Source organism: Pteropus alecto, unplaced genomic scaffold, assembly GCF_000325575.1.
Source record: "Pteropus alecto unplaced genomic scaffold, ASM32557v1 scaffold195, whole genome shotgun sequence".
Lineage (NCBI taxonomy): Eukaryota > Metazoa > Chordata > Mammalia > Chiroptera > Pteropodidae > Pteropus > Pteropus alecto.
Window position 1 is genome coordinate 1,412,759 of NW_006438073.1, and position 12,052 is coordinate 1,424,810.

Here is a 12,052-nt window from a genome sequence, read left to right on the forward strand (position 1 = left end):
GGTTGAGTGTCTTTTGATTGCTGTTTTATCTAAAATGGGCTTACAAATGTTAGGAGGCTTTAACGTCAGCATCTTAGAATATATCCTATGCTCGATTTTCAGCTATTTATAGTCCCAAGTATTGTAGCACTGAAAAGGGACCCTGGGCAGTTTCTCAAACAGGAAAACTGGAAATCTACAGAACTGAAGTGGCTCATCCAAGTTGCTGAGGTGGTTAGCTGCCAACCTGGGACGAGATACAGGGTACCCCGTTGGTCCTGACACTCCCTGTGTCTTTCATTGCAAATACTTTGGCACATCCTGATATATCTTTGTAAATTGACAGAGATATGTATATGTATACATATGTATGTATGTATGTATACATGTATATACACATGTATCTATCCATTTCTTTCCCTCCTTCCCACTTATCCTTGCTCCCTTCTTTCTTCTACTTACCCACCTGCTTACCAAAGCAGATTTAAACCTCTAGTCAAAGACAGAGACTTCTTTTTCTTAATTTATTTTTTTATTTTTTACAGCTACAACACCTGGTCTTTCTAGGTGGTCTCCCATCCAAGTACTAACCAGGCCCGACCCTGCTTAGCTTCTGAGATCAGACATCAGGCTCGTTCAGGGTGGCATGGCCATAGACCATGGACCGTGGCTCCACTGGGGCATGAACCCAGGACCTTCTGCATGTAAAACAGATGTGCTAACCGCTATACTGCAGAACCAGGTCTGAGACCTCTTCTTGGATCCCAATGAAGTTCAAAGATGAACACTCAGTTGGTGGCCATCATTCCCACTGGCTATTGCCAGAGAGAATTCTTGGTACATATGTGCCACTCCAACCTTGGGTGGTAAGGCAGCTTTGATTAGACCTCATCTGCCAGTCTGTTCCTGTTTCCACCTTAGATTAAGAGGTTTGTTTTTTCCCACCCAGGATCTCATTCCAATAGAAGACTGTTTGCGTTTCGTTAGTCCTGTGCCTGACAAGAGACAGACTATGGAAGGGAACCGGAAAACAGCAGATGGGCTTTATTTAGCTAGTGCCAAGGTAATGCAAGGTACCTTTGGAAAATAAACTTAATGTATAAAGTGATAGATGAAGTTATCATCTCACTCTAGGAAAGGGAGGTGGTAGGTGCTGCTGATAGTGTTGGGGAGAAGTTGATCCAGGGCGTTCCAAGGACTTAAATAAAGATTTACAAAATCCTGGGTATCTTTAGGACAACATTGGAAAGTGAAAATATTCCTTATCCTGTTTTTGTACTTGACCATGACACATCTCCATAGCTGCAGAATTAGAGCAGGATTTCTGAAACAGACGTGAAGAAGGGCTAAGAGCTATGGAGTTTATAGGCTGGGAAAGCTAAACATCCATATGACTAAAGCCCATTCAAAGACACTCTGCATGGAGAGAATGAAAACAGATTTGTTTTCAGGTCATCCGTAGCCACTCTGGGAGGTGGAAAAGGGCACCTTAAAGACAAATGAAACGAATCATTAAATGGAGATGGCCATAAGCCAGGAAAACCCATGATATGAAGAGGTAGTAGAGAGTAAAGAGCTTCACGAAAAGGAGAATCGTGGAATACGCACACAAGCATTTGCATGTGTATATTCATCTATTCCATTACAAATGAATAGGATGATCACCAATGAAGAATCAAAAATGACCAGACAAATTACATTCAAAACTAAAACAAAAAAACGCAAATAACTGGAACCTAGCAAAAACCTTCCCTTGACTTTCTTCTTCCCCCACATGTGACTTATAGAGATACAGTGATAAGCAGTTTATCAAAGATGACCTCACTGGGGTCGGTGCTCCCTTCGTCCCTGTGCCCCACCACATAGACGTGCTGTTAGTCACATGTTTTTTCTGAGCTGCCTCTAGTAGTGGGGGGTAGTTGCTCTTGGGACAGTTTCCCATCACATGCATGAGAGTCCTTCCCTTTGGCTACTCAAGATGACACTAGCCATTGCTCTTCTCTCTACGGCCGCATCAGATTTCTCCCCAGCCATTCCCATTCCCGTGCTGGGATTTCTCTTAAAGACACACAGGCACATGGCAACAATGACGACCACACCTTTACTTTTTTTTTTGAATCCTCTGTCCTTCTAGCTATCATCTGATCCCCTTGTTCCCCTTTATAGGAAAACTCTTTGAGCAAGTTGTCTCTGTTCACTGTCTTCAATTTCACTGCCCTCATCTTCAAACGCACTCCAGCTTGGCTTTCCCCACCCCCACCCCACTCTGGTCAAGTTCATGGATAACCTGCAGGGCTCTGCTCTCAGTCCGTTTCTCCTTCGCCACGTCTTCACGTTGGAGCACTCCAGGGCCTCCTTGGACTTCCCTGCCCTTGGTTTACCTGTTCCCTTGGAGGGAGATCTCATCCAGTGTGTTTTAAATACCACGTTCATGTGGATGAGAGCAAATCCGTACCTCAGGCCCATCTCTGCATTGAACTCTAGGCTCCTGTATCCAGCCGTCTATTCAGCGTTGCCGCTTTCATGTCTAACAGGCATCTCAAACCTGACACATGCACAGCCCAACTCCTTGTCTTCTGAAGCCTGCTCTACTTTGCCTTCCCCATTCTTAAGTGGCTTAGAATGAAAATTGTGGTATCATCCTTGACCTGTCACCACTCACACCTGAGAATCTTATTGGCTTTGCCTTCAGCCGTATTCAGATTCAGACCATTCCCTGTTGATCCCACCTGACTGACCCATATCACCTCTCACCTGAATTAGCCTGACGGTACCCCGCCCCACCACCCACCGCCACCAGCTTCTGCTTTGCCGACAACAGTCTCGATCCACAGGGCAGCTACAGTGGTCCTACAGCAATACGCCCCCCGATGAGCCTTCTCTAGTTACAACCCTCTAATCATGACTTTCAATCTCAATGCGAAAGCCAAAGTCCTTAAAATGTCCCTTTGGGCTACATTCTCTGGCTCCCTGTCCCCTCCCTGACCCCTGCTATTCCAGCCACACTGGACTCCCGCCTGTTCCACTTCTCTGGGTATTTGTACTTGGTCCTACTGCAATATGCCCCCTGATGAGCCTTCTCTAGTTACAACCCTCTAATCATGACTTTCAATCTCAATGCGAAAGCCAAAGTCCTTAAAATGTCCCTTTGGGCTACATTCTCTGGCTCCCTGTCCCCTCCCTGACCCCTGCTATTCCAGCCACACTGGACTCCCGCCTGTTCCACTTCTCTGGGTATTTGTACTTTCTGTTTGTACTTTTCTATTCCAAATGCTCTGTCCCCAGAATCCATGTGTTCTCCTTTCCTGCACGTACCTCCTTAAAAATCACCATTCAGCGAGGCCTTCCTCTCCCCCGCTTTCTAAAACGACAGCACCGCCCCCCCCCCACATCGCCTGTTTCCTCCTGCCCTTCTATCTTCTTTTTGATCAAGTACGTATCACCTCCTAACAGATAAAATATTCATTTTCCTGGTTTATCGTTTGTCTCTCCCCACGCTAAGCTCCATGGGATCAGGATTCTTAAAAATCTACTGCTGCATCCTCAGGGCCTGGAACAGTGTCCAGCACAAAGTAGTTACTCAGCGAACTCGTGGCGTTAATCAGTGCATGCGTATGCTACCTAGGACACCTGACGATGTAGCCGAAGCGACCCGGTGTTAATGCTAAATATCTTCGAACGTCTATGTTTTATCTTAAAAGAGTAAGTTTTATGTTTTATGATATGCGTCTATGATGGCAGCGATTTTTAAGTTATTTAGCGTCAGATGAAATTGAAACGTCAGGAAGATGCCCCTTGGTTATTCTGTGGTCTTGCGTACCCGCCCTCTACTTGGTCTTAGTCGCCATGCCCCACCCCCATTGCCTTTGGGAGGTACACTGTAAGTTATCATTGGTCTTAAGGATAATGTCCCTGAAGCTTAAATTATCAGGAAATAGAATTCTCATGTGCGCAGTGTCCTTTGTAAAGCAGCATAAAATAACTACATTTTAACCACAAAGCTCCTTAGTTAACTTAAAATTTTCATTTTTCATTGCATTCTCATCTCCCATTCCTCAGCCGTGGAAGCCTTTGCTGCCTGGAAAAATGATAGCTCTAGAGAAACGACTTCTCCGATGCTTTGTTTATAAAAGGAGCATAGATCACTAACCATTCTTCGAAAAAGGGAGCCTGAAAGTTGTTATACTTAAAAAAAAAAAAAATGGAATAACTTCATTTTAAAAAGTACAGAATATTTTAAAATTATTTTGATGTAATGCATATGTAAAAAAAAAGAAAAAAACAACAAAAAACAAACTAGATTTCCATCTTCTGGTTGTCCTTAGTGATCTTGGTCAAATTATTTAATCCCTGATGGTTAAAGTTCCCTTTCCTGTAAAACAGGGATGATTCTGGAAGCCGTTGGGCTTCTTATGCCCCAGGTAGCCCTGGAACACAGCAGCTCAGGATTATTATTATTATTAAATAAACCCTCACCCCTCCTTCTGCATGTCCATCTGTATTAGGTATCAATTTTTCTTTTAATTCCTGTAAGTAATGAAACTTAAACTATACCTTCTAAGACTTTTCTTCTTCTTCTGAAAGTTTCTGTAAAGCTGCTAACTAAAATCTCATTGGGTTTGTTGTGAATAATCCTATGATTTACGAAAAAGTTCAGTGGTGATTGGCTTCCTTTTACATGCAGGCCCAAGAACAACTTCTGGTGCAGCCTTAAGACATAAACTTACAGAAGTGAACGCTCAAATCGAGCTCCCAGCCCAGCCGAAGTAGAATAGCTACACATTTATAAGGGTGAGGAAAGCACCTATTTAAAACGAAGGAAAAAATATGTGGTTTCAGCCCGTTCATTTTGTAACATAAATGGAACAGTGTCTAATGAAGAAATATTTTGCCAAGAATAACTTGGTCCGATTACCGTGGTATATTTCGGTCGCAGTATATGATCGAGGTTTAGAAGTCCGGTGCCTGCTTCTGATTTACTGGAGCACGTGCCTTATGCACAGGACCCTGAGTCAGCGAGAAGACATGTGGTTACAGCCGGGATCTCAGTGCGTGGTCTTCTGTGTTAGTGTTGGTGTGAGGCTTGCGGAGGGCCTCCCCGTGCCTGTACTCGCTTTTTGTGGAGTGGCTCGTGTTCATAAAAGTTGAAAAAGAGAGGTTATTTAAAAGTCATGCTAACCATTTTGAATCTCATGTTCATAAAAGTTACAAAAGAAACTTGTTTCAGAGTCGTGCTAGTCATCTTGAATCTTGTGAATTTCTGGTCCTGGCAGCCAAAGCATGTTCAAGGCCTGTGGAGACCAGGATGTTGGCTGAATCGTGGAGGAGACATGTGGGGGGCAAAGGCCGAGTGGGGCTAAACATTTGATATATTAAAAAAATTCATTCTTGGAAGAGTATAAACATGTATGAAATGTACTTTGATAATCTCTAAAAGAAAAATAAGAAAAAAGTTTTATCTTTACCAGGTTGTTAAAATTTTAGACGACGTTAATTCTGTAATTTTGATTGAAAGGTGATTTTTAAAGAATCCCTGATATATTTTCAGTTTCTGTGATAGCTCAGCTGTAGCTGGGCCTCTCAATGCACTGACATTCCAGAAACATACCAGTAATATTTGTGGGATTGTGGGTCTCACCACATCTCTCATAAACTGAATCCTGTTACAATTGTGATCAACTCGCTTATTGATTCTACAAATGTTCTGTGTTCATCGCTGCACAGGCCGGAACGCCCCTGTGGGGTAGGGACCAGATCCTGCTGTTTACCTCGTAGCACCCGGCACACAGGCACACGTGTCGGGGGGTCTCCACAAATCCATGTCGAGTGAGTGCGTGGGACTCTTTTATTTCACTTCCGGTCCCCAAGTTTCTGCCAACGCTGACATTTTCCTCCTCTTGGCAACGCTGCCTCTGACACTTATCTCTGAGCTGTCGACGATGGTGGATTTCTTTCCAGATGGTATCCCAAAGTGTCCCTAGGAGATGGTTCACACTGTGGTGCTTCTGGGGACTGTGGGGTGGAGCAGTGTGAGGGGTCATGGCGAAGGACCGCTCGGGTCTCCCGGCCTCGTCTCCCTCACTCCGCCTTGTCCTCTCACCTCTTCCTTGTCTCTCTAAACTGCGTCCCTGACACTTGGGCTCGGGCCCTGCGGCCCTGATCACATTCCTGAACCAGCGGGCGGCTCTCTCCGTTTACTTCGCTCGTGGATTCAGTCATTTGTGGATTCAGCCAGGGGTGATGCAGTGCCCGTGTCTGCGGACATGCATTTTCTGTCCCTTGGGATGTCCTCTCTTCTTCCTCTGGTAGAATCCCACACATCCTTCCAGACTCAGTTCTTTGGTTACTTTTAAAACTTTCATAGGGAGAATGTGGCTGTGAAAGATGAGTTTCTCTTCAGCAGTAGAATGCAACAGGGCGCGGGACCACGGGCCTGACTCGGGGTGCCCAGAACTGCACGTTAAAGATGGACAGTCTTTGTCCTTTGTCCAGCTGAAGTGTTTGCCTTGGGCAATGATTTCTTAAATGTTCTGAGACTCTTCGGATTTTGGTTGTCCTTGGGCCTTATAAGAAAGAGACATGCCATTCTGATGAAACTGCCACTTGTGGTTTTATAAGTCACTGTTTTTCAAACTCTTTCTTTGACCGTTACTCAAGAAGACATAATTTTACTTTATAGCCCAATATACAGGCAAACAAGTGAACAAGCACAAGCAATAATTTAGTGTCACGAAATAATTTTTACTCTTAATGGGATGCACTTCTCTATTTTTATTGTCCTGTCCTGTCCTATCCTATCCTATCCTATTTTAAAATACTGGTATCAAGTCATTAAATGAATTTCGTGACCCAGAAATGGGTCGTGACCCATCGTTCGACACATACTTCTATAAGCGATGCTGAAGATGTTAGAAGTTTTTATAAAACAGATGTGAGTACTGAGATGCTGGTTGGGATAAACTGGCTTTACTAAGGTGATGACCTATGCAGAAAGCTGGGCTATTGTCTCTGTGGAATTTATTACATTCCCCCTTTGAATACCGGCCACGCTTGTCGCCGGAGATCCCATTCCTGGGCATTCCTTGCTGCACATTGTTTTAGCCATTCATCTGTTAACGTGCCTTTGGAAGGGCTCTCGCTGAACCGACATAGAGCCAGTGAGGCCCCACAATGGACGCTTAGCTTTCCAGGCCCTCGGCAGCAGCTTGCTTTCTGCCCTCTGTATTGATAAGGATTGCTCTTCCTAAGAGCAGGTTCCTATGGAGAACAGATGTTCCTTTCGCCTGCCTCTTTATACAGATTGGGTTCGAGTCTTAATAGTCAGAAATGACCTCCTTCAGTCTTGGTAGCAGTTCATGAATTCTGAGGGCAAGTTCACTGACGTGAGATGCGTAAAGCAGGCTTGGGTAAAACTGACCGAGTTCGTAAGTTTGGATCCTTGACTTGAGTGCTTCGTTTTAGATTTTTAGGCGTATTCCGTATTTTGGCATTTTTAATGAGATGGAAGATAAGACTATATAAGGCAGCGGTTCTCTGCCTTGACCCTGTTGACATATGGGGCCAAATAATTATTTGTTGTGGGGGTCGTCTTGTGGCATCCCTGAACTCTACCCACCAGATGCCAGTAGCACGGCCCTGGTTGTGACAACTGAAAGTGTCTACAGATAATGCCAAATGTCCCCTGGGAGCCAGAATTGCCGTGGTTGAGAACAACTGTGTTAAGGTGTTGCCAGTTGTTCAGTGAATGCTTAGGTTATTTTCTTACGTTTTTCTGACCTGAGTCTCTAATAATACCAAGTACATGGCTATGTCGTTGTTTCTGTTGATATATGACAGATGTCTGATGTGTTCGGTAGTTTTATATGCTGTAATAAGTTGGGTAATTGATCAAAATCAGACAGGAGCTAAAACAGTGGAACTTGGAAAATTCCAAACTTATATATATAAACATATATAACAATCAATGTAATAGTTAACAGTTTATGAAAAAGTTGAAACAGCAACTATTATAATAAGCTCTAATATCATAATATATAAAATTAAATTTATAAATAAAAATAATAGTACTGTAAATTCGTGTTGTATTTCACAGTTTTTTAGGTGGTTTCACTTATATTTTCACACTCAGTTCTCAATCTATAAGGTAGGTAGGGCAGATATTTTTATCTTCAAGTTGCAAATGGGAAAAGTGAGATTCAGAAAGTACAAGTAATTTGCACAAAGACTCACATGCCATTTCGGAGACAGAAGCAGGTCTTAAACCCAAATTCTCTGACACAAACCAGAGTAGGATTCTGAGATTCGTCTCTTTAATGACTGAAGCTCCCCGCTACCTCCCAATTCCAAAGAAAGGGAGCCTAGTAGATATTATGGTGAATGATGGTTTGTCCTGCTATCTTTTTCTCAGCTCTTATCAGTCTCTGAAATGTTTGCCTTGGACAATGATGAGGCTCCTATTTCAGTATGAAACTCTGGAATTAGGTTAGAAGCCTTGGTGGTATCTCCTGGTGGTGGAGTTAGAGCTACCCTTAGCTAACTGCCTTGCCCAGTCATAAATCTGCTTTTGTGCAGTGTCCCCACGCCTGTGTTCTGCTCCCCGTCACCAGTCAGCCCTCAGCTCTCCTCTCAGCGCCATCTGGCCCTCCAGGGGCTGCCCCTTGTTCCCCGTTCGTTGCTTCATCTGGGCAGCTGGCTTAGGGCCAGAGACAAAGCAGAGCTGGAGGATTTCAGTAGGCTTTGCTATAAGCTCCACACTCCCCGGATGTGGAGACTTTGAGAACCTGACACATCAGTTCAAGGCAAGCCAAAGGCAGACGAAGAAAAGGTAAACCTTGAATTTCCTCCTGAAAGATGTTTTGCCCTGAGATTCATTAGGTCACAGTGACTGCTGGGATTGTGGTGACGTATTTGTGAAATTCCTCCACGTTACTGGATGTTTCTGGGGTAGTTAATTGATCACAGTTAAAAAAAACCCTTCCATTCTCGTTTAAGATTTTATTTTAAAAGCCACGTATCGCATTCATGTGAATGGGGATTGGGAGAGAATTCAGAAATGAAAGACAAGAATTTTGTTTTAGGTTCACGAGATTGTTGTCAGTTTAAGTATTCTACTATTTTATAATCGTTCAATAAAAAATAATTATAAAAAGTGTATACAGAGTATACATTTTGTGCTCAGTACACACAGTCTTAGTGCCATATAATTTATTCCAGAGTGACCTAAATTATTTCCCAGTCAGCTGTGGGCCTCATTGCAGATTAGGATACCTGATGTGTATTATTATTGCAGGTTGGTATACCTAATGTGTGTGTGTGTATGTGTGTATTTCTATTTAAAGACACTGAAGGCTTTTAACTATTTCTTTAAAAAAAAAAAAAGCTCACAGGAAACCTGTTGTTTTGATATTTTCAGCTCCCTGTTAACAAAAAGAATTTTAACTGAAATACCATCAAATTCCCTTAGTAAAGGAGTCGGGGATCAGGGATGCTGAAAATTTGACGTAGTCATTCTCTTGCCTGAAGACAAAAATCACAGGTGAAACATGAGAGATGTGTGTTCAATTCGCCAAACTCCTCGGGGATAACAGTTCCATAGTTTTCATCAGAGATCCCCCTTCCTGTCAGTAGACGCCTTATAAGTATGGGATACATTCTTCTGGCCACAGCTTATGGCTGTTTTCCTCCTGCAGGGCTGACTAGGGATGGTGAGCAGCTGGTCAGCATCACCCGTATGTAACAGGGCACCGTGTCATCCTCTGCTTTTCTCTAGGCCTCACGGACTTAATTAGCGAGGCATTTCTCTATGGGTTTACGCATTGACCTTTCGGGCAGACCCCGTTGGGAGTGATTCCTGCTTAGTTTGTGCCCCAGTCAAACATGAAGTTGCTTCCATTCAGTCCAACAGGCATTTAGTAAATGCTTATGTGAGCCCCAAAGCCACAGGCCTTGGGTGGACAGTGCCTCGTAAAGGACAGGATTCAGGATTGTGTTTTTTGAACTATAACATGAAGTAGACTATTAAGCTATTTAATTTCAAAAGTAGTAAAATGAGTTTGGGTTATAATCTGCTGGGGTGTAGGCTTCCAACCCGGAGCCATTCTGTGGCTCCGAATCCGGCCTTGGCGTGTCCTTGAGCAGCTGACACGGGGGTCTCTCAATAGCAGCCCTGTGGCACTGATGCAGGACAGCTTGACCCCAGCTCACCGGGCCTGTGACCCTCAGATCAGAAGGGCCTGACGGAGGGGCAGCTGCTGAGTGGGTAGCATCACTGGACCTTGGTCTTGCCGAGAGTAACCGGCGCAGAAGCTCACTCCGATCAGCTCGCTGAGAGGCAGCCGCCCACTCTTAGTTCCTAAGTTAAAAAGTGTGGCTGAGAAAGACCGAAAGCGCAGGGTGAGAACTTTTAAAAGGTGGGGTTCTTGTAGTCCAGCTCTGGTGTCAGAGATGTCACGGGGGCTACTTTTTAGTGGCAGCTCAGCCAGTGGCTATTTGGTCTTTTAGAGCAGCGGTCCCCAACCTTTGTGACACCAGGTGCTCCTATTAGAATCTGACGCCTGAGGATCTCAGGTGGAGCTGAGGCGGTGATGCTGGCGCTGGGGAGCGGCTGCAAATACAGATGACGCTTCACTCGCTGGCCCATCGCTCACCTGCTGTGCGGCCCAGTTCCTCTGAACAGGCCACCGACTGGTACCGGTCTGCAGCCCGGGTTTTGGGGTTGGTGAGGTTAACAAGAGTCGCCCACTAAAAGTGAAGTGGTCAGTAACATAGCAGACCCCATTTCAGGCCTTGTTAATTAGTTGCTGTCCTCAGTCTTAACAGACGCAAATGAGCTATTAGGTTTCCTGATGATGCCTAAATGGAAAATCTTGTTGACTTTTTTTTTTTTTTAATTTAAAATGTTTTGTGTGTGGCTAGTCTCAGGAAGACTTGTCTTTGGCCCTATTGGAGAAACTTAGGTCCTGTCCCAGTGCTTCATTAACTTTAAAAGTCACTGTTGAACCCTCCAAAGAAGCTATGCAAATGGCTCACAGGCCATGCAAAGATGTTCACTGCCACGAATTATTAGGGAAATGCAAATCAAAACCAGAGTAAGGTATCATCTCATACCTGTAGAAAATAACAAGTGTCGGTGAGGATGTGGAGAAACTGGAACGCTGTGTACTGTTGATGGGGTTGGAACGTGGTGTGGCTGCCATGGGAAAGAGGAGTGTGGGGCTCAAAAAATTAAAGATAGAACTACCATATGATTCTGCAATTCCATGTCTGAGTACATACCAAAAGAAGTGAAAGCAAGGTCCTGAAGAGATATTTGTATACCCGTGTTCACAGCAGCATTATTCACAATAGCCGAGAGGCGGAAAGCAGTCTAAGTATCCATCGACGGATGAATAGATAAACAAAACGTGGTATAGACACACAATGGCATATTATTCAGCCTTAAAAAGGAAGGAAATTCTGACGTGTGCTACAACAGGCATGAATGTTATGCTAAGTGGAATAAGCCGGTCACCAAAAGACAATCGCCGTAGGATTCTACCTTCTTGAGGTACCTAGAGTCCATTTCAGAGGGACAGAAAATAGAATGGTGATTGCCAGGGACTATGGCTTTAGAGGGAGGGAGTGGGGAGTTGTTCAATGGGTCTGTAGAGCTTTAGTCCTGCAAAATACAAAGAGTACTGGAGATTGATTGCCTTACAATGTGAATGCGCTTAGCACTACTAACTGTACACTTAAAAAAGGGTTAGGATGGTAAATTTTATGTGTCTTACCACAATGACAAATAATTTTTTCCCATTTTACTGAGAAATAATTGACACACATCGCTGTGTAAGTTTAAGGGGTACAGCATGGTTCGATTTACATATATTATGAAATAGTTATCACTAGGTTTAGCTGACATTCACCTTCTCATGCAGATGCAATAAAAACGAAAGAGAAAGAGAAAAGGAAAAAAATTTTCTCTTTTGATGAGAACTCTTAGAATTTACTTTCTAACCAACTTCCCTACATATCACACAGAAGTGTTAGCTATAGTCATTACGTGGTACATTACATCCTAGTACCTATTTACCTT

At 43.8% G+C, this 12,052-nt stretch overlaps 1 protein-coding gene and 1 pseudogene across 1 annotated transcript in view; one reads left to right on the top strand and one right to left on the bottom strand.

Moving 5' to 3' along the window:
* Nucleotides 1-12,052, top strand: part of TIAM2 (T cell lymphoma invasion and metastasis 2) — a 125,737-nt gene that overhangs the window by 9,974 nt on the left and 103,711 nt on the right. The gene's annotated exons all lie outside the window — the stretch shown is intronic.
* LOC112482339 lies at nucleotides 522-637 on the bottom strand (annotated as a pseudogene).